General features: G+C 40.0%; 1 long non-coding RNA gene across 3 annotated transcripts in view; it reads left to right on the forward strand.

The window, feature by feature from the left end:
* Positions 1-22,634, forward strand: part of LOC108587366 — a 112,352-nt gene that overhangs the window by 9,716 nt on the left and 80,002 nt on the right. For 2 of the 3 annotated variants that reach the window (XR_002523989.2, XR_002523991.2), the window contains exon 1: positions 10,239-10,814. This is a non-coding gene — a long non-coding RNA (uncharacterized LOC108587366). Of the gene's footprint in view, positions 1-10,238; positions 10,815-22,634 lie in introns of those variants that run through there. The other variant, XR_002523990.2, reaches the window with a different exon arrangement.

A 22,634-nucleotide genomic window follows, 5' to 3' on the forward strand; every position in this document is an offset into this window, starting at 1 on the left:
TAATCCACAAGTTCTGCTTTCTCTTAACACCTGTAACTTCTCTGTATTCTATCTGTTTCCAGATCCTCCTGCCCACCAACATCACCTTAGGAGCCTTAAAAACTAAAAAGCCCCATAACAGGTCCTACCCTCAACTCTAGAGATGATTCTAGGTCATCACTTTTTCCCCAGAGCTGCGTGTGCAGCAAGGGTTGAGATGAGAACCTTGTTGACCCCACTCGCCTGCCATCTACCCCTAGCAGCTTGCATTACGGAGAGAGGCAGAGTTTATAAAGGCCTCTGCACCCATCATCCCATTTGATTCCCACATCAGCCCCATAAAATAACAAGTAAGAGGTGCTTAGTCCATTTTACAGATGGGAAAACTAAGTCATAAGTGAAGTCACAAGCCCAAGTTGCCCAGATCTGGGACCTACGTCTTCTGACTCGCCCTGTGCTGCTTGGAGAATATGTGTATGGTTAGAATGAAGGCAGAGCCCTGCCTTGCTCTTTCAATGCCCCCATTTCCCTAGCCTAACACATGTAAGCTGCTCAGCTCAGAGCTAACTGATGGTTGATGGTTGATGACAACTGCTTATTGAAGGAGGCATGTGTCATTTTCCCAGGTCTCGAAGGTCTCCACCTGAGAAAGAGGAACTAGGAGTTGGGTGTAAATCAGAAACCATATGACCAGACACACTTGAGTACACTCTGTGAGAAAAGGGAAGGATGCGGACAGCCAGAGGTATTGGAACTTCCCTCAAAATCAATCAGGAGTCATGTTCTGATCAGAAGCGCAGATAAGAGGATCATGAGGACTGAAATGTTCTAGGGTTTCGTTCCTTCCCACCCAGCCGCCACCTGCTATTCTGTCTGAGCAGTGCTCTTGTGAACGGGACCCTTCTTACCTATCCTTGCCTAGAAAGTAACATGGAAACATTATGAAGCTCCCCTCTCTCCTGATTCTGAATGCAGCCCAGGAAGCAGGACTGATGAGACGAGCCCTTAGCAAACATAAACTTGGGCAGGAAGGGGTTGGGAGTGAGGACTAGGAAAAAAACCTTCTTTTGCTTTCTTTTTTTTGTAATCTCTTCACTAGGTTTTCTCCATGTTCTGCTTCAGAAATAGACTGGATATGTCCTATGTATGTTTTATTCCTCTCATCTCAGGAATAATTTCCAGTTCTTAGAAAAGAGCAAGGCAAGGAACGGGCAGGGGCGGGCTGAACGCCTCCCTGCTGTGAGGAAGGAGGCACGGATAGGGCGCACAGGAGAGCTGACGTTATACAATCCACATATCAGCATTTCTGGGGCAGCCAGGAGGTTATTCCTAAGGGGAGCATGTTCTAAACCAGCAGAAAATAAATGCTGCTTCAAAAATAAGCATTTCAGGCTGTGACTTTCTTGGGTCAGAGAAGCCTTGTTATTTTTCAGAGTAAATCTGCCCCAGCACACACGGCTGCTGCACTAAAAGGGCTTATTTCAGAAGGCACTGGGTCCTCATTTTCATAAATAAATAAACCCTCACAGGCCTTTGGAATCTGATTATATTTGGGACAAAACTCCTAAATATAGGGCCATTGTCTGAAACCATGTGACCCACCCCAGTCTTTTAACTTAATTGTATCTATTAAAGAATGGCATGCTTCCAGGGCCAGGATTAGGCTGTAAGCTGGTTTTCAACAAATATCATGGGTTCTTTTTTGTTGTTTGCAGGGGAAGTGGGGACAAATGACTTTCTCTTGATTAGAAAAGCTAATACTTTCATTTCGAAACACCAAGAAAAAATAAAACCCTCTTCATTGGTGTTTGTCATTTTTCTTGGATAAGACAAAAATCCTATTCTTAGAGAAAAGCCTAACGCCACCCTCTGTGTCGCTAACTGGTGGAGACGTTGGTTTCTATCTTAGCGTCTTTTGTTAACTGACCCATTCCCAACTTTATTATTATTACTATTATTAATTATTAATATTATTATTATTTTGAGACAGAGTCTTGCTCTGTTGCCCAGGCTGGAGTACAGTGGTGCAATCTTGGCTCACTGCAACTTCCACCTCCTGGGTTCAAGCAATTCTCCTGCCTCAGCCTCCTGAGTAGCTGGGATTGCAGGCACCTGCCACTACCATGCCTGACTAATTTTTGTATGTTTAATATAGACGGAGTTTTGCCATGTTGGCCAGGCTGGTCTTGAACTCCTGACCTCAGGTGATCTACCTGCCTCAGCCTCCCAAAGTGCTGGGATTACAGGCGTGAGCTACTGCACCCAGTTCCAACTTGATTAGTTTAATTTAGAGGAGTGACGTCAACTCTATTCATTCACCAGAAAACTATCTACTAGTGTGGACCAAGTCTGAGGAAACACTTGGTCTATAGAACAGATGGCTGGCTTGCCTTGATGAAGCTGTCTGTTAAATGGGTAGGAAGACATTAATAAATAATCACACCATAAGCCATCTAATTTTATTGGAATAAATTCCTTGAAAAAGGGCTGTGAAGACATAGGCCTGGACCTTGGAATATAGGCAGGGGGTTCAGGAACGGCTTTTCTGAGGCAGTAACATTTCAAATGAGACTTTCAGGAATAAGAGTGGGCTAGGGAAGAGAAGCCGGAAGGGCAGGTGTTCTTGGCAGGGGGGGTGACCAGTGTGAGTGTCCCGAAAGAAGGCCAGCTTCTGCCACCATGCCTGGCCTGGAAGCTAGACAGGTAGCAATGGTAAATGCATGGCATGTGATCGGAACACAGAAGAGGGATACCAGCATCAAAAAGGCTTCCTGGAGGAGACACAACTGAGCCAGGTGAAAGGAGGCGGGATGAGGTGCATTTCTGAAAGAGGAGATTTGGCAAGGTCACAGAGGCAACAGGGACTTGGGGAGTGAGATGAGGCAAAGTCCAACTCTTATTGCAGGGGTAGGAAGCTGGGGAAGTGTGGGCAGAGATTTGAAACCATCACATGGAGATGTGGAGAGAGTGGGAGCCCTGGAGGGCCAATGGGGTGTTGGTGGAACAATGTCGAATTGAAATGTTTGGATGAATGCTTCGAGTGAAGCAAACTTAGAAATAGGGCCTCCTTGTAAAACTGAAGAATCACACTTCAGACTTGCTCCAGGTTAAATTTTATTTACAAAAGCTGATGGCTGTGGACTGGATTTGGCCCATGGGCTGTGGTTTGCCTACTTCTGCTCCAGACAGGAGACTAGGGGTTCAGGGAAAAGCATACAGTGTATACTAACCATGGTGGCAATCTCTTTTGGAGAGGAATGCGTTAAGTGAAACCATCTTGCTGGCATCTCTTTCTGTGCTGGTTGGTTTCTTGTGGTTCAGAAACACAGTGAGTCAGTCAGTCAACAACTCTTGTGCAAGAGTTTTCTAAGTTCCAGGTCTGTGCTAGGACTCAGAGATCAGTGAGAACAAAATGGAAGGGACATCTTTGTGCCCATTCAGTGAGCCGGCGCATGTTGATTGTCCACTATGGGGCAGGCTCTCTACCAACATCTTGAGATTCAGTACTGAATACTTTTAGTGGCACGTCTATCCCTCCATCTGTCCATCCATCCACCCAGCTACTTAACAAGCATGTCATGAACTTCTGGCAGCATAAGACATGTTGGCAGAACTCTGTGGGATTTATTGGTAACCCAGCCATGACTCTTGCTTCCAACTTGCCTACCTTCTAGAGAGAGAGATAAGACAAGTGCATTAAATATCCAAGATCTGAGGTGGACAGGGAAATGTACTGCCAGCAAAGAACAGATGGGGATGGAGTGGGTGCTCAGAGCAGAATAAGATGACTTTCAGCTGGAAGAGATCAGGAAGGCTGACAAGATGACGTCTAGTTTCCTGTTAACCCTTTAAAGTGACATGTGAGTCTCTGCAAGGATTACAAGCAGATTTGAAAAGACAATGCTCTTTTGTACATGCTATTAGCCCTCGGGTCCCATCAGGGCAAGTCTTACAAATGCCTTATGATTTCACAGTCCTGGAGATGGCTCCTTTCTCCTACCAGCAAAAGTATCTTACCCAGCACGGTTTGCCTATTTGCTAGGAATTTTCATATGTGTCAGCTCTTGAGTTGAGCACTGAAGGGAGTTATTAATAGAAAACAATAATAATAATTCTTGCAATAACTCTGTGCAGTGTATTGTTCCATCTATTTTAAAGATGGGGAAGCTGACGCTAAGAGGAGTAAGTAGCTTGCCTGGTATTACAGAAGAGAGGGAAGCAAGCAGGGAACCCATATCTCTTGACTCTCAGATGATTCTCTCTTTAACAAACTCTCTGGTTGCCAGTCTTCAGATTAGTAGCCTATAATTTGCTTTGACTTCTTCCTCCATTCAGGTCAGCTTCCTGCTTGACATTTCTTTCTCCACTCCACTTCTCAGAGATGGTTCTTTCTGTTTTACTCCCACAACCAGCTCCATGCTCATCATTATTGGGTCAACAAACATTTATTTTCTGCCCACAGGGGATCATAGTCTATTATCCAGGATTTTCCTGGGTAATAAATTGGCCTTCTCACTTTTTACTTTCCCCTTTCAAATCTGCCAATCAGATACCAATAATAAGCCATCTCTTTAGTGTAATGTAAAACACATTCACTGATTATCTAACTTGTGGCAGGCATTGTCCTGGGTCTTGAGGAAGAAAAATTACAAATTTACAAATCTCATAGTTTACAAAGCATTTTATTGAAGCCAGATAGGCTTCAGGATAAATAGCAAACTTCATTGGAAATGGTCATAGGGAGTCTGGGCAAAAGAAACACTCTCAATACAGAAAGAAAGAAAAGATGGGTTTTCTGAAAAAAAGCAGCAGCAGCTTGTGCAGTATTTGGCAGCCCCAGCCAACAGCACAAGAGGAAAGGGAGAAAGAGCACCTCATTCCCAATTGTGGGGCAAGAACAGATTCAATATAGCTATTTAAGAAGCCAAGACAGAATTACATGGGTAGGGAGGATGTCCTGTTACCAGAGCCCAAAAGTTTAACACCCTTTGATCACCTTCCGTCTAGAGAGACCACTCAGCAAAGGTCGTTGGCTATGATAATTAAACTGTTTTTCTAAATAGAAGCAATTTCAAGAAGGCAGGTTGACCTTTGGGAGAATTTCTAGCAGCAATCACTTCATGATTGATTGGAAATATCTGCAAATACACGTGTCCTGAGAGGTGAATGAGAAATGTGGGCAGTTACTGTTTTCCCAATGAGTCTATTTGTCCTTGTGGAACACTTTAGGGGAGAGTAGCATTGAGGAAACAAAAATGGCCCAGGGATCTTGGAAGCTCTATCTGTGAATGTTCCACAGTTCTCGGATTTAGGCGATTGGGGAGGGATGTGGAAAGCGTAGACAGAAGGCACTGCAGAAGAGGAGAGTAAATGACTTTAGGTCATTGAACTGGTTTTTGATAGAAATCAAGTTAAGAAAAATAGAAGTCAATAGTACTAAGTTTGAACTTTATCTTTCTAAAAACTGCTTCTGTGGGCAGAGTTCATATGCTGGAGGAATGAATCATAATGACACCCCTTGGTATGACCCTGGGGAGAATAAATGTGACTTATTTGAGGTTTCTGAGCATGACTTTCAGAAAGAAAACAAGAGGAGAGGGAAATACCCTTTCTCTCTGTCACACTGTCAGGTTAGAAACTCACTTTAGGGGCCACAACCTATGACAAATACGCTCATGCAAATTCTGCGCTCGCTTCCACGCTCCATTTCTTTGCCAACTATGTAGCTAAGCAAAATGGAACAAGAAATAGTGTCTTGGGAGAAATAAAATTGCTGGATTAGATACAGGCCACCTTTATATAAAGAAAAAAAGTTAAATTATGCTGCTGGTGAAATGAGTCCATCTGGGTTATTGTGGAATTTTATGAGAGACTGAGATAGCTGATTAAGATGATGATGCTTGAGTATTATCATTTTAGTAATAAATATTTCCAGAATCAAAGTGAATAATATGTAGGGAAGAGGGAAGCAAACTGCAGCCATGGGCCAGCAGCCTGGTTTTTTGTTTCGTTTTGTTTTATGGCTCTTGAGCTAAGAATAATTTTTAAATTTCGAAGCGGCTACATTTTATTTTATTTTTATTTTATTTTATTTATTTTATTTTATTTTATTTTATTTTAGGCTAGTCTAGTGAATACATTTTAAATGCTTATACAAGCACTGAAGTGATAGCTTCAATTTTGCCTGTTGGCACACAAAGTCTACAATATTAATTATCTGTGTCTTCTAAAAAACAGTTTGTCAGCCCCTGGGATAATAAATAGTAGATATAGGCTGGGCATGGTGGCTCATGCCTATAATCCCAGCACTTTGAGAAGCTGAGGCAGGCAGATCACCTGAGGTCAGGAGTTCAAGACCAGCCTGGCCAACATGATGAACCCCTGTTGTAAAAATACAAAAAATTCTCTGGGTGTGGTGGCACATGCCTGTAGCACCTGTAATCCCAGCTGCTTAGGAGGCTGAGGCAGGGGAATCACTTGAATCTGGGAGGTGGAGGTCGCAGTGAGCTGAGATTGCACCATTGCACTCCAGCTCGGGCAACAAGAGTGAAACTCCATCTCAAAAAAAAAAAAGAATGTATAGTCTCCTGGGTCAAAGAGATCTGAATTTGGATTCTGCCTAGATAAATCATTAATTCATTTCAAAATACTTACCAAATAGTTATTCTTTCTTCACTTGGCTTCCAAGATACCACCCTCTCCTGAATTTCTTCCTTCCTCACTCACCAATTCTTACCAATCTTCTTTGCCAGTTGTTCCCAGTCTTCCTGATCTCTCAGCACCAAGACCATGGCTCAGGTCTTGGCCCCACTCCTCTTTTCCACCTGTACTCACCAGGTGCTTGTGCTGAGTTCATTCTTCCCATTTTATTTACTAACACCAATGTGCTGATGACTTCCAAATTCATACTTTTAGCCCGGGCCTCTCCCTTACACTCTATGGTCATAATGCAACTGTCATCTTTAATATCTCCATTTGATGATGAACATAGATCTCAAACTTAATACATACAAAAAAGAGCTTCTGATCTTCATCCCCAAACCTGATTTTTCTAGAGTCTTCCTTGTATTGGTAAATGTTAACTTCATTCTCCCTGTTATGTCAGCTTCTTCATTGGAACTAGGCATCGAACTTGTCTCAGAGCTGATATAAAGAATAAACGATCCTCAACCGCTGATACTCTTGAGGATCGTTTATTCTTTATATCAGCTCTGAGACAAGTTTGGTGCCTATTCTCAGCAAACTATCGCAAGAACAGAAAACCAAACACCACATGTTCTCACTCATAGGTGGGAACTGAACAATGAGATCACTTGGACTTGGGAAGGGGAACATCACACACCGGGGCCTATCACGGGGAGGGGGGAGGGGGGAGGGATTGCATTGGGAGTTATACCTGATGTAAATGACGAGTTGATGGGTGCTGACGAGTTGATGGGTGCAGCACGCCAACATGGCACAAGTATACGTATGTAACAAACCTGCACGTTATCCACATGTACCCTAGAACTTAAATTAAAAAAAAAAAAGAATAAACAAGATAATACAGTTTTACTGCTTCTCATAATACCTACCACATTCAGCATTCGGTAAGAGTGAGGAGAGGAGAGCATAACCTTCCCATTCTTTCATCTAATGGCTATGTTCTTTCCTTCTCTTTCAGACCCTTACTATCTTATCCCAGAACCATTACAAAAATTTAGTAACTGGTAGCCTTGATTTAGTAGTAAAGTGCTAAATACAGAAAATATTATTCTCCTCATTTAAAGATGAGGAAAATGAAACAGCCAAGATGCCCTAGTCTCCCCTCTTAGCAAGCACCGAAGTTGGAATTTAAACACTAGCCCATCTGAAAAGCCAGTGTTCTCCAGGCTCATCTTCTGCAACACAACCTTCACCAGCTTACTCTCAGGTGAAGAGCAGACCCTACGAGGCTAAATATGATAACAAAACAGGGTAACTGGACTATAGGAAACAAGAGCAGGGGTTCTTCAACCGAGCTAACATATCAGAATTCTCTGAAATTTTTATGCAGATTCCTGAGCTTTGCACTAGAACTACTGAATCAGGTCGGGCCCAAGAATGTATACATTTTTAAAGCTCCAAAGGCATTTTTGAGCAGTCAGATTTAGGCACTCCTGCTCTAGGGTTTAAAAGGAAGATTTCATAATATTTAGAGCCAATAAATATAATACAATAACCTACAACTCTCAAAGGGAAACCAAAAACCATATTTTCCAATATATAAATGGGCAAAGGGCATAAAAGGAGGATTTACAAAAGAGGAAGCAAAATGGTTAATAGAAATATTTCAAGTTATGGGACCTACTTATATTCAAATAATACAAACTTCTAAATGTTAATAAAATGCCATTTTAGCTGCCAAATTAGCCAAGATTTTATTAATGCAGATACAATATTCCTGTGAGTATGTGATGAAATGAGCACTTTCATAAACTACTAAGAAAGCAAATATTGGAGCCACCACTTTGAAAAGCAATTTGGTAGCAAGTACCAAAGTCTTGGAAATGTCAGTAGTCTTTAATTCAGAAACTCCCTTATACAAATATATCCAATAAAATTATCCAAAAGGAATGAAAAAAATATATACTGCACCTAAAAGACATTTATAATAATCATTTACAAAAGCAAAATAAATAAAAATAAGTGAAATGTTAAACAAGAGAAAATGTGAATTATTCAGCATCATTGTATTATTAAGCAGTTATCAGATCTTTCAGAATACACTATATTATTTCATTTTACACAAATAAATAAATATATATGCCAGGGGGAAATGTTTGAGTGTCCCTACATCATATTGTTAACAACAGAGTCTGTGAGTGGAGTGTAATGTTATTCTAGACATATAAATTTGTTGAGACAAATTATGCTAAATCTACAACTCAAAATATGATGTTTCTTCTTTTTAGAAGGTTCTACCCAGCTTTCTATGCTGCTAAAATATTTTTGTTTTAAGAACTAATGCAAGTGTCATCTCCCCTAGAAAATCTAAGTGTTTTTTACCAAAGCTGTGATCCATTTATCCCCTTTATTTGTTAGCATAGATTACCTGTATTTTAGCACTTACTTGCTATTCAAAAATTATCTGTTGCTGTATTTTTTTCCTCCTAGCAAACTATGAGCTGCCTGAAGGCAAGATCTGGGAGTCCTATATGGTCAAAAGTGTTTATTAAATTAAATTCCTTGAATGATAGAAAGAAAGATCAATGGAAACCTTCCATTTAGTGTCTGTGACTCCATCACAAAGAATGCTGTGCAAATTGCTAAGAGGGTAGATGACTGTTTTTACCACCAAAAAAAAAAAAAAAGAGAGAGAGAGAACAGAAAATGGTAAATAGTTATCTCATATTGATGAGATGGTGGATATATTAATTACCTTGATTATAGTGATTATATCAAAATGTATATGTGTATCAAGACATCAAGCTATGCACCTTAAATATATACAATATTTATTTATCAATTATACCTCAATAAACGTGAAAAAAAAAGCTGTGAAAGACTTTTGGCTTCTACTTAGGATATAGAAAGCAGGAAAGAGTAGCACTCCTAGAGGTACTAGAACATAATGCTAAAGAATCTGCAAATTTGGCTGGGCACGGTGGCTCAAGCCTGTAATCCCAGCACTTTGGGAGGCCGAGACGGGTGGATCACGAGGTCAGGAGATGGAGACCATGCTGGCTAACACGGTGAAACCCCATCTCTGCAAAAAAATACAAAAAAAATTAGCCGGTCACGGTGGCGGGCGTCTGTAGTCCCAGCTACTCGGGAGGCTGAGGCAGGAGAATGGCGTGAACCTGGGAGGTGGAGCTTGCAGTAAGCTGAGATCCGGTCACTGCACTCCAGCCTGGGCGACAGAGCGAGACTCTGTCTCAAAAAAAAAAAAAAAAAAAAATCTGCAAATTCACAGCTTTTTATTTTTATCTTTACTTTTGTAACTAATCAGAGAACTGAGGTCGCAGGACAACAAACTGGTCCTAAATAAAAAGTAAGAAAAATGCCTTCAGGAAGAGCCAGGACATGAACACATGTTTTCTTAGGATAGACGCCCCCAGTAACCATACAGCCTGTTGATGATAACTTAACTAATGTTTTAAAAATTGGTAAAGGCTGAGTATGGGTTAACATAAGATTATGGAATCCCTGGAAGCCATAGAGAAATGGGATTCACGCTATTCATTGGCTCTTCTCAATAGACTACAAATTTCATCAGCTGTAAGATGATTGGAGGCAGGGTGAGAATCCTAAGAAAAATTTCTTCATGGCTCATATTTCAAAGAGAAAAATAGCAGCCAGTGTAGGATTGGAATAAAGCCTTACAGAGATTCTTCACTGTATCTCTTCTGTAGAACACATAGCTTAAGCTTGTAAGAAAAAGGCAACAAACAATGTTGGCCTTGGGACAGCGGTGAAGACCCACTGCATCTGCAGAGAAGAAATAAAAATAGACGCTCTATCTCTGAAAGAAAAGCAAGAATACATGCTGAGCTCAGATAAACAGGTCTCTTGCAGTTTAGGAAAGGGCAGTATCATGGAGAAGGCACCACTATCGGGGTATTCAGGAACACAATGCCTATGTGAAAGTGAGCCTCAATTCAAACAGCAGAAAACACTCTGTTCCTCTCCTCAGTCAGCAGCAGGTTCCTGCTATGAGAGGACAAGAGCATGTGAAAAAATCATCTTATAACATCAGAGAAAAGAAAAGACCTAAACCTGACGGTGGAGCAGATCCTGAGGAACACGTCTTGCACATGAGTCTGCAGTCTAAACGCAACGTACCTCTAGAACTTAAATCTTATTGTGCAGGAAAGGTAAGTTATATAATTTGGATATTTCTCCCTTCTAAATCTCTTGTGGAAATGTAATCCCCAGTGTTGGAGGTGAGGCAGGGAGGAGATGTTTGAATCATGGGGATGGATCCCTTGTAAATGGCTTACACTGTCCCCTTGGTGATGAGTGAGTTCACATAAGATCTGGTTGTTTAAAAGGGTGTGGCACCTCCTCCCTCTCTCTCTTGGTCCCGCTCTTACCATGGAATATGCTGGCTCCCTGTTACCTTCTGCCATGGCTGTAAGCTTCCTGAGGCTTCACCAGAAGCAGATGTCAGCATTATGTTTTCTGTAAAGCCGGAAGAATCATGAGTCAATTAAACCTTTTTTCCTTTTTTTTTGAGACAGAGTCTCACTTTGTTGCTCAGGCTGAAGTACAGTGGTATGACCTCAACTCACTGCAACCTCCACCTCCTGGGTTCAAGCATTTCTCCTGCCTCAGCCACCTGAGTAGCTGAGATTACAGGCACCCACCACCAAAAGAAAGTAATAATTTTTGCATTTTTAGTAGAGACGAGGTTTTACCATGTTAGCCAGACTGGTCTTGAACTCCTGATCTCAGGCAATCCACCCACTATGGCCTCCCAAAGTGCTGGGATTACAGGCATCAGCCACTGCCCCGGGCCTTTTTTTTCTTTATAGGCTACCCAGCCTCAGGTATTCTTTATAGCAATGTAAGAATGGACTAACACAGAAAATTGGTACTGAGGAGTGGGGCATTGCTATAAAGATACCTGAAAATGTGGGAGCAACTTTGGAACTGGGTAATAGGCCTGAGATAAGAAGACTTTGAAGAGTGCAGAAGAAAATAGGAAGATGAGGGAATGTTTGAAACTTCTTAGAGGCTGGTTACATGATTGAGACCAAAATGCTGAAAGTGATATGGACAGTGAAGTCCAGGCTGATGAGGTCTCAGATGGAAATGAGGAACTTACTGAGAACTGGAGCAAAGGTCACCCTTGTTATGCCTTAGCAAAGAACTTGGCTGCATTGTGTTTATGCTGTAGAGATCTTTGGAAGCCTGAACTTAAGAGTGATGACTTAGGATATGTGGGAGAAGAAATTTCTAAGCAGCAAAGCATTTAAGATGTGACCCGACTGCTTCTAACAGCTTATACTCAGATGCAGGAGCAAAGAAATGACTTAAAGCTGGGATTTATATTTAAAAAGCAAAGTATAAAAATTCGGAAAATATGTAGCTTTGCCATGTGGTAGAAAAGAAAAGCTCATTTTCAAGGGGAGAATCTAAGCAGGCTGCACAGGACCCACTTGCTGGAGAGATCAGCATGATTAAAAGGGAGCCAAGTGCTAGTAACCAAGACAACAGGGTGTTGGGGTCCGTGCCGGGGGTGGTGGAGAATGAAAGAACACACAAAAGACAAAGACACACAGAGAACATGGCGGCCGCGCTCAGAGCCTCCGCCTCACTTTATTTATACTCCATAAACCCCACGTCAGCAGAAAGAATGCAATGCGAAACAAACTTTCTTTTCCCAGATGTAACCTTCTACTCAGTTCTTTGTTTCTATGCTCTTCTTTATCTGCCCGCCTTCTTGGCGCCTACGGGAGTTCATTAAAAGTTCAATTGGAGATACTGTCCTTGAGCCCTATCTATTCTCAGCATACTGTTTTCAAAGGCCCCTGCAACAGGGAAAGGCCTGAAAGGCATTTTGGACATCTTCAAGGCAACCTCTCTTATCACAGGCTCAGAGACCAAGGAGCAAAGAATGATTTCATGGGCCAGACGCAGGTGCCCACTGACCTGTACAGCCTTAGGACACTGCTCTCTGCATCTAGGCCACTCCAGTTCCAGCCTCACTCAAAAGGCCCCAGGTACAGCTCAGGTCATAGCTCTGGAAAGCACATTCTGTAAGCCTTGGTGGCTTCCATATTGTGTTAAGCCTGCAGGTATTTAGCACGCAAAAGTAAAGGAGGCTTGGTAACTTCTACTTAGATTTCAGAGGATATGTAAGAAAGCATGGGTGACCAGGCAGAAGCCTGTACAGGAGCAGAGCCCCCACAGAGAGTCTCTGCTAGGGTAGTGCCAAAGGAAAATGTGGGGTTGGAGCCTCCACACAGAGTCCTCACTGAGACACTGCCTAGTGAATTCACTATTAGGAATGGGGCCTCTACCTTCCAGCCCCTAAAATGGTAGATCCACTAGTAGCTTACATCCTGAACCTGGAAAAGTCACAGGCATTCAACTACAACCCATGAAAGCAGCTACATGGGCTTCACCCAGGGAAGCCACAGGAGCGGGGCTGCCCAATGCCTTAGGAGCCCACCCCTCATACCAAGATTCAGGGCAAAGAATCAAAGGCGATTATCTTGAAACTTTAAGATTTAATGACAGTCCTACTGGATTTAAGACTTGTGTGGAGCCTGCAGCCCCCTTATTTTGGCCAATTTGACTCTCTTTTAAAATGGGAATGTTTAATCAGTGCCTGTATCTCCATTGTATCTTGGAAGTAAATAATTTATTTTGATTTTACAGGCTCCTAGGTGGAAGGATATAAGTCTCAGATGAGACTTAGGACTTGATGTTGGGAAGAGCTAAGACTTTGGGGGACCTTGGGAAAAGATGATTGTATTTTGCAATGTAAGAAGTACAGGAGATTTGGGGGCCAGAGGGAGAATGATATAGTTTGGATGTTCGTCCCCTTCAAAGCTAATGTTGAAATCTAATCCCCAGTTTTGGAGGTGGAATCTGGTGGGAGGTCTCTGAATCATGGGAGCAGATCCCTCATGAATGGCTTAGTGCCATCCCCTTCATAATGAGTGTGTTCACATGAGATCTGGTTGTTTAAAAGAGTGTGGTATCTCCCTCCACTCTCTCTCTTGCTCTCACTCTCACTGTGTGACATATTGGCTCCCTGTCATCATCTGCCATAATTGTATGCTTCCTGTGGCCTCACCAGCAACAGACACCAGCAACTTGCTTCCTATAAAACCTGTAGAACAATGAGCCAATTAAACTTCTTTTTATAAAATAAATTCCCCAGCCTCAGGTATTTCTTTATAGCAATGCAAGAATGGCCAAATACCATAAGCATATCATTAACAAATCTCAAACTGAGGTTAATTTTTGACTTAAATGACTCAAACCAAAGACTATCTTCCCCCAAAATCCTGGCAAAATTCACAGTATACCCAATTGATTCACAAAAATTACATATCTCAGTCTTGTCATATAAAAATATTATGAGATATACAAAAATATAAGACAGAAAGAAATAAAACATAATGTCAAGGAACAGCTCAATCAATGTACCAGACTCAGAAATGAAACAGATGTTGAAAATGTCAGGGAATTTAAAACAACTGATTAAGACGTTAAAGACTCTAGTGAAAAAGATACATAAGTTGCATGATCGGTTGAATGAATTTAGCAAAGAGATCAAATTTTTAAGAAATAATTAATTGCAAATGTTAGAAATGAATAAAAGTGTAACAGAGATGAAGCATGCCTTTGATGGGCTCATCAGTAGATTTGATGCAACTGAAAAATTAATAGAGAACTTGAAGGTAGGTAATTAGAAATTATACAATCTGAAATACAACATACAAACAGAGCAAGAATAGTGGAAAAAATAGTAGCTCACCCTAGAGCTATTCAAAATATCAAACTATTTAACATTCAGTACATGTCTTTGGAATTCCAGAGAAGAGAGAGAATGGGACAAAAGAAATCTTTGAAGAGATAATGGCTGAAAATTTTCTAAAATTAATGAAAGACATTAAATCACATATCCAGAAAGCCCAGAGAATATGAAACAGGACACACACACACACACACACCCCACTATATATATTGTATTTGAACTGCTGTAGAACAAAGGCAGAAATAAAATCTTGAAGGCAGCGAAACTGAAAAAAGACATATTACATCCATAAAAAAACAAAGACTTTTTATCAGAAGCTATATAAGCCAGAAGATAATGGAGTAACATCTTTACTCCAGAAGATAATGGAGTAGCATCTTTAAAGTCTTGAGAGGAAGAAAAAAAGTACTGTAAAGTAAAATTCTATCCATGGTGAAAAGAAAATGTTTTTAATAAAGGAATCATAAAACTTTTTTAGTCAAACAAGAACTGACAGAATTTATTACCAGCATGCCTGCAGTACAAAGGAAATTCTCTGGGCAGAAGGAATTAACCAGACAGACATTTGGGTCTATGAAAAGAAATGAAAACTCCTAAAAATTGCATATAAGAAAGTACAGATAAAGCCTTTAAAAATTATTTTTTAATTATTCATAAAGATTATTTTAAAATCTACAGTAAAATAATAGCAATATGTATATTCTTTGTATATCGTGTATAAAAGTAAAATGACTGACAGTAGCACAAATGTTGGGAGGAGGAACTAGGAGTCACTCTCGTTTAAGGTACTTAAACTACACCTGAAGTGGTATCATTTTATTTCTTTTTCTTTTTATTTGAAACAAAATCTCATTCTGTTGCCCACTCAGAGAGTGCAGTGGCATGATCATAGCTCACTGCAGCCTTGAACTCCTAGGCTCAAGTAATCCTCCCACCTCAGCCTTTCAAGTCGCTGGGACTGGAGGCATGTGCCACCACACCTGGCTAATTTTTAGTTAGTTAGTTACTTTAGGAGATGAGTTCTCATTGTGTTGCGCAGGCTGGCCTCAAATTGCTGGCCTCAAACAATCCTCCTATTTCAGCCTCCCAAAGAGCTGGGATTATAGATGTGAGCCATCATGCCCTGTTCGTATTTGAAGATATAGATGCTGATTAGCCAAAGATGCATACTATAAACCCTATGGCTACCACTGAAAGCATTTTTAAAAAGAGATACAAATACATAAGCCAAAGTGGAGATACCATGGGATTATTAATACTCAATTCGAAAGAAAGTGGAAAGTAAGAAAAAAAATAAAGATTGAGCAAATAGAAAATAGCTAGCAAAATAGCAGATATTAATCAAAGTATATCAAATAATTAGAGTAACCATAATCAAAACACACATAGGTGTATTAAAAGATGGAGATTATCAGACTGGATAAAAAGCAAGATGCAATGTTATGTTTTCCGTGCCTTCAGATACAAAGATATACTAAGGTTTAAAGTAGAAGGATGGGAAAAGATATAACATTCACAAACTAATTTTAAAAAATTAAGTAACAATACTGCATCAGACTAAGTAGGCTTAGAAATAGGGAATATTACAGGGATAAGTTTATTCTCCAAGAAGACATAGCAATCCTGAATGTTTAATCACCTAACAATAGAGCTTTCAAATATATGAAATAAAAGCTGATAGAACTGAAAGGAGAAATACACAAATCTACAACTAAAGTTGAAGTCTTCAACACTTGTCTCTCAGTAATTGATAGAACAAATATTAAGAAAGTCAATAAACACACAGAAAATCTAAACAACACCATCAGCCAAGTTGACCCAATTGACCCTTACAGAGAAATCCACGCAGCAATAGCAGAATACACATTCTTTTCAATGTGCATGGAAAATTTACCAAGATACACCAAATTCTAGGCCATCAAAAGATGTTATTTGCTTTTGAAATATGTATTTACAGGCAGATCAAGTTTGGATTATAAAGCAAAGATCTATCTAATATACAGATATATCAGAAACTAAAATAAGTCATATCACTGTGTAATTAATTCCCCACCAGCAGAGATATTAGAGGAAGCTTTGATGACTACACCCAGATATTATAAGTAGGAAAATGACTTTTCTGACTTTTAGTACTATAAAATCATTATTCAAAATTAAACCATATAGAGAAGCCTAAAATATATAACAGATACAAGGAGAACCACTGTAAGTAGGAGTCCAATTGATGTACCCTCAGACTCTACAGTGGGCCTGAGATATGACCACAAGTTATCTAAGACTCTACTGATCATGATTTTAAACTACCAGAAGAGAGAATTTAGGTAGGTTGTCTATTAATATACCCTTATCTGAAATTTTCTATAGTCATCATTCTCCATACCTCTAGTGACTGTGCCCTTACTCTCCTAAATCTTTCACAATCTTTGTTCTGTAAACCAGGTTCACTCTAGATAATAAGATGGGTCCTTGAATAAGCCTGTCTGTGTTCAATTTTCTCTATATAATTTACATAGCTGATAATGCTAAGAAAATTCCATAACTTTTCGGTCTTTGTTACTTGACATGAAAAGTGGGGATACCAACAACATCTATCACAAAAGATTTTCTTTCAGTGAAGTTTTTGTAAGTTTTTTATTCAAATGAAGCATTGACTTAATGCATATGAAACAGTTAGAATAGTGTCTGACATATCACAAAAGTTTAATAAATATTAGTCATTATTTTTATCAGTCATCAGCAGCTTTTTGGTGTGCAAACAGAAAGGGCTTTGAAAATAGATATGGGTTCAAGTTCAGCACTGTCAATTAATAGCTCTGTGGGCACAGGCAATTTACCTTCAGATTTTTACTTAAATGTTCTCATTTGTTCCAAACCCATTGATTGAGCGGCTACCATGAGCTTGCTACTCTTCCTGGTTCCTTTTGTACAAAATTTGGGTAAAGAGGATTCAAGGAGCTAAAGGATGCAAGTAAATTACTTGGGAGTGAATTGGAGGGTGCCAAAAAAATTAATATTGCCTAGGACATCTCTAGGTCCTAGGTCTAAGATATAAAACTATCCATTGAGAATGCAATATTTTATATGTTCCTCTATCCCTTGAGCTTATAAGACAACCTAAGACATAATTAGTATCAATAACTGCTTGCTGATAAAAATGTAATTGCCATCCAAATTGCGGTAATAGAACATGTGGGAATTACGATGTTCTTTGTGAGACCCAATGAACTGTGGGCACATCTATTGATAGTACAGTCAGAAATAGGAGTCTCTTATACATATTGCAGTTCTTCACATCTCAAGACCTAGCATAAAATCTGCATTTTTACATTTATTATCATTCATTCATTTGGATATGTCCTTGCTAGAAAGAAAGTTGAAGAAGGTGCAAAAAAAAAGTATGAGGGAAAACTTCTAAATTGAACAAATATATGTTTTAAATTTGTTGGAAAAGATCATCATGATGAAGTATAGCCAAAGACAACCCCAAGTAAATTACCAAATAAGCTACTGTGCAAAGATGAAGTTTGAGAGTCACCGTTGGATCTAAATTCAGCAGCTTCTGGCATTTGATTGACAACAATGAATGTTTCCCATATGTGATGTCACATAGTTAAGTCCTGACCTCCCCGCAAAAGATTATGTGTGCTGTAGCACTCTTCTTTTTTAAAAATAAATATTTCTTACCCTTGAGGCCTCTCCAGACTTTCTATTTTGGGCAGTTCACACCACTTGACCCTTTCTGATTATTCTTGTCCCTCAACAGCAGACTTAAGATACAAACCTCCCTCTCTCATTATATTCCTCCTCTTTCAATCCTTATGAATGTGCCATTTACAATATTACCTTGAGTTAGTTGGATATCTCTTTGCATCTCTTATGCTAACTGCATTATGTGTGAAACTTGTTGAGACTTTAAGAATGCATTTTTAATAGGATAATAGTCTTTCCTAGTCATCCAGAGTACTCAGCATTCCCCAAAGGTGCCATGTGCTCACTCTCATATCTGGGCAGCTCTGAACATGCTCTTCTTTCTACTCATCATTCCCTATTTTATCTGCCCTGGCTAGTGAACGCTTCACATCCCTCACAACTTGGTTCAAGCATCTGTTTTCTGCAACGGCTTTCTTTCTTAATATGTCAGTGACAGCACTGGACTGCTCTGTCAACAGTCGCTGTGGTAGGCAGAATAATGCTTCTCCAAAGTCATCCAGGTCCAAATTCCAAGAACCTGTGAACGTGTCAGCTTACATGGCAAAAGGGATTTTGTAGATATGATTATATTAGGGATCACAAAATAGGGAGATTTTTCTGGATTATTAAGATGGGCCAAATGTAATCACAAGGGCCTTATAAAGCAAAGAAGTAGGTGAGAGAGCGTCAGAAATGATGGAAGCAGAGTTACAGCAATGCACTTTGAAGATGGAGGCAGGTGCCACACCATGAACAGGAATGTTACATTCTCTGGAAGCTGGAAAAGGCAAGGAAACAGATTCTCCCTAGAGTCTCCAAAAGGAAAACAACGCTGCCAACAGCCTGAGTTTAGCCCAGAAACATCAGGCATCTGACCTCCACAACTAAGACAATAAATATGTCTTGGCTTAAACCAAATTTTTCATAACTTGTTACAGCAGCATTTTAAAAAAAAAACAAAAGGGCTGGGTGCGGTGGATCATGCCTGTAATCCCAGCACTTTGGGAGGCCGAGGCATGCGGACCATGAGGTCAGGAGTTCGAGACCAGCCTGGCCAAGATGGTGAAACCCTGTCTTACTAAAAATAGAAAAATTAGCCAGGCATGGTGGTGTGTGCCTGTAGTCCCAGCTACTCGGGAGGCTGAGGCAGAAGAATCCCTTGAAACAGGGAGGTGGAGGTTGCAGTGAACCAAGATTGTGCCACTGCACTCCAGCCTGGGTGACAGAGTGAAACTCTATCTCAAAAACAAACAAACAAAACAAACAAACCAAAAGAACCTAAAAATAAATAAATAAATAAAAATAAATAAATAAATAAATAAATAAATAAATAAATAAAACACAATTGTTTTAGGGAATGAAGACCATTCTTGTGTGGTCTTTTTATCTAGTTAAATGTCTATTTTTCTTAACTATTACTACAGGGTAAAATAAGGGCTTAGTAAATTAATGATGATCAACAAATAAAGACAGGGATAATTCACTGGACAATTGTTAGAAGAATAATCAGAAGTTGGATGGAACAGTGAACAGTAGACTCAGGGTCAGAAACATGAATTACAATTTTAGCTCTGCCACCTGTATGGAGATGAATCGTTTCACCTTTGAATCTAAGCTTCTTTACCTACAAAAAGAAATCAAGATATTATTTGGTCTCCAAGGTACCTTCCAGCCACAAGACTATGTGACCATATGCCAGGGAATTTTTGGAAGACATGCCTGAACTGGGTCAGGGGTTGGACTGATGGCCTCAGAGGTCTCTTCCAGCTCAAAGATTCTATGACACAGACCCAGCAGGATGCATCTTGTGTAGAAAGTATTTCTAAGACAACTGATTTTGCTGAGTCTCCTGGGAGGAGGGGAAGTCCTCTGGGAGCAAACAAAGGCACCAGTAGCTTTGGGTCAAGCCCTGCTTCAGATTCGGGCCAAAGACAACGAGAATGCCACAAAGAACATCAAAGGGCAGAATCTGGCCCTGAAACAAGAAGACGGATGGAGGGGAAGTCATGATCTGCAGTAAAACAAATAAATAACCTTTAAAATCACATCTGCAGACACTCTAACGTTCTTAAATGTTTTCCAATAAGCTTTGCTGGTAGCTTGCCACAAAGCCTGTCCAAGAGGATTTACAACAGATGGAGGCAGGGAATACTGACCTAGGCTTGGTTCTGCTACTAACCAATTGGGAGACCTTGGGATCATCATTTCACTTCACCGGGTTGTAAGTTTCTTATTTCAAAGTGAGAGGACTAAATTAGATGAGTTCTGACCTCCCCTCTGGCCTCAAAATCTTACTACCTTCCAGCCCAAGCAGTAATCATGGATTCTCAAAAGCACAATGGTTAGTTTGGTATTAAGCAAGCAGTCATTTGCAGGAAAGGAAGGAAGGGAGGGAGAAACAGAGGGCTATAGGAGGTTTTTTTTCTCCTTCTTAAACAATTTCCTCATTGTTTCCTCCTGTTTATGCAAATGCTGAAAATTAACAATGACCACTATCCTTTTAAATGACCCTGCTCTAGCTAAAGTTGTGTAGATCAGGCTTTGAGCTGCTGCTATCTGTCTGTTCTTAGGCAGAACTTCAGGCGTGGGCCTCCCAAGCATGAAACCCCAATCCCAAGATAATGCTTAGAAAATTTAATCTTCCTTTGTCCTTGGCTTTCCAGTATGGGAAACCAGCAAGATGGAGCACTGAGCTATCTCCTAGATTTCCCATTTTAGGACATGTCTTGGAATAGTTTATGATGTAACTGTTTCTACCGCATTTACTTCAGACCATCTCCTATCTAGGCCAAGATTGTTAGAGCAAGAACTTTTAGTTTTTTGAGAAAGGCCCAAACAAAAATGAAAAAGGGGGATGGTTTATATTTGCCAGATGTTAAAAGGTGTTCTAAGTTTGAACTTCAGTATGTTTATAATTTTACCACGCCCAATCCTTCAATGGCTCCCCAGATGCCATATAAACACATAGCCAACTGTGCCCATGGGATCATTTTTAGTTCCTAGACACCAGGATATAGTTACCAGGGAAGAATGGAGGAGAATTGTAAGGACAATAGAGTTTGTTCCAAGAGCTAATTGTAAGTAATTCCATATATTTGTGGAATGCTTTAAAGTAGTGTTTTCCCAAATATGGTGTATATACATGTGGTATTATACAATATGCAAAATAATTTTGGGTGGGATATATTGACTGTTTCACCCAAGACTGATATCCTGACTTTTCTTATCCCTTGCTGATGGGCATTCCTGCTCTCAGAGTTTAATCCCAGGAAGAAATGCTATAAAACTTAAAATGAGGAAGACACATATTCCATTACCACGTTTCCTGAAAGACCTGTCACTTCCAAATTGGGGTGCTGGCTTACTATGCTGCAGTAACACCATGGCTCCATCTACGTGGCAGTTTCCATTTCCTAAATTCTATTAATCATCCCTAACTTTTCAAGCATCCCCTCATCCCCAACCAGTTTTATATCTCCTCAAGCTCTCCCAATTTTTCAGCTTTGACCCTTACATGATGTCCTTAAACTAAATGTTTCTTGAAACCCCTGACTCTAGTTTCTCTGTCATGGCCTCTTTCTAGCTTCAGTGCCCCATCCTACCACTCAATCAAAAGCCTCCATCCCATTCTACTCCAACCTTCCTTCTCAGATTGGAGTTCACTTCTTTCAGTGGGTCAACCTGCTGCCTTGGATCTTCCTCTCCCTTACTCATTCCGCTCATTTCATGCCAATTTCTTGAGCCAACGCAATGAAAAACTGGTCCCCAAGCCCAAGATCCATTCCTGTCTGCTCTTCCTGAACATATCCATGAGCAACAGTTTCTCTCTTGGGCCTTGATCGTTCCTATAGTTTGAGCCTGTGTTTTTTTTTTTTTTTCTTTTTTTCTTTCCATTAATTTCCCTTTATAAATAAATGTATTTAAGCAAAAAAGAAGTAAATTGACTTAAGACAAATATATTTACTAAATACTAAATAACAGTGAAAGTGATATGTGGATGTGGTCAAAATTTGGATGATTGTAAATGAATGACAGCTTAATGAAGACTGTCTTAGAATTACAGAATATTCTCTTGCTTTTTAAAATTTGTTTTTGGCTATCCTGTAATAGCAAGGAGGATGGGAATAATTAATCCACTGTTCAGAAAAGAAAGCTAAAACTCAGAGTTTGTATGAATTTCTAATACAATGCAGCTAGCAGCTGGTAGATGCAGGACTAACGTGACAGCCTACTGACTCCAGATCCAGTGACACTCTCCATGCACATGTCCTTAAATACATTTTCTTCTTAGTTGAAGATATAGATGCCAGGCATAGACTCTAGGAAAGGGTACCTCCCAGGAGAAAATATACATAAAATAAATATAAATATTCATCTCAGATAGTTTGAACATGTGTCAAATTAATCAGCAGTGTGATCTATAGCCAAGGAAAAGACAGCAAATCACTGAAATGTAAATAAGGTTCCCTTATAGAATGTGGCAGAAATATGGAAGACAAATGTAACTCTA

Source organism: Papio anubis, chromosome 8 (assembly GCF_008728515.1).
Source record: "Papio anubis isolate 15944 chromosome 8, Panubis1.0, whole genome shotgun sequence".
In the NCBI taxonomy this organism is placed as follows: domain Eukaryota; kingdom Metazoa; phylum Chordata; class Mammalia; order Primates; family Cercopithecidae; genus Papio; species Papio anubis.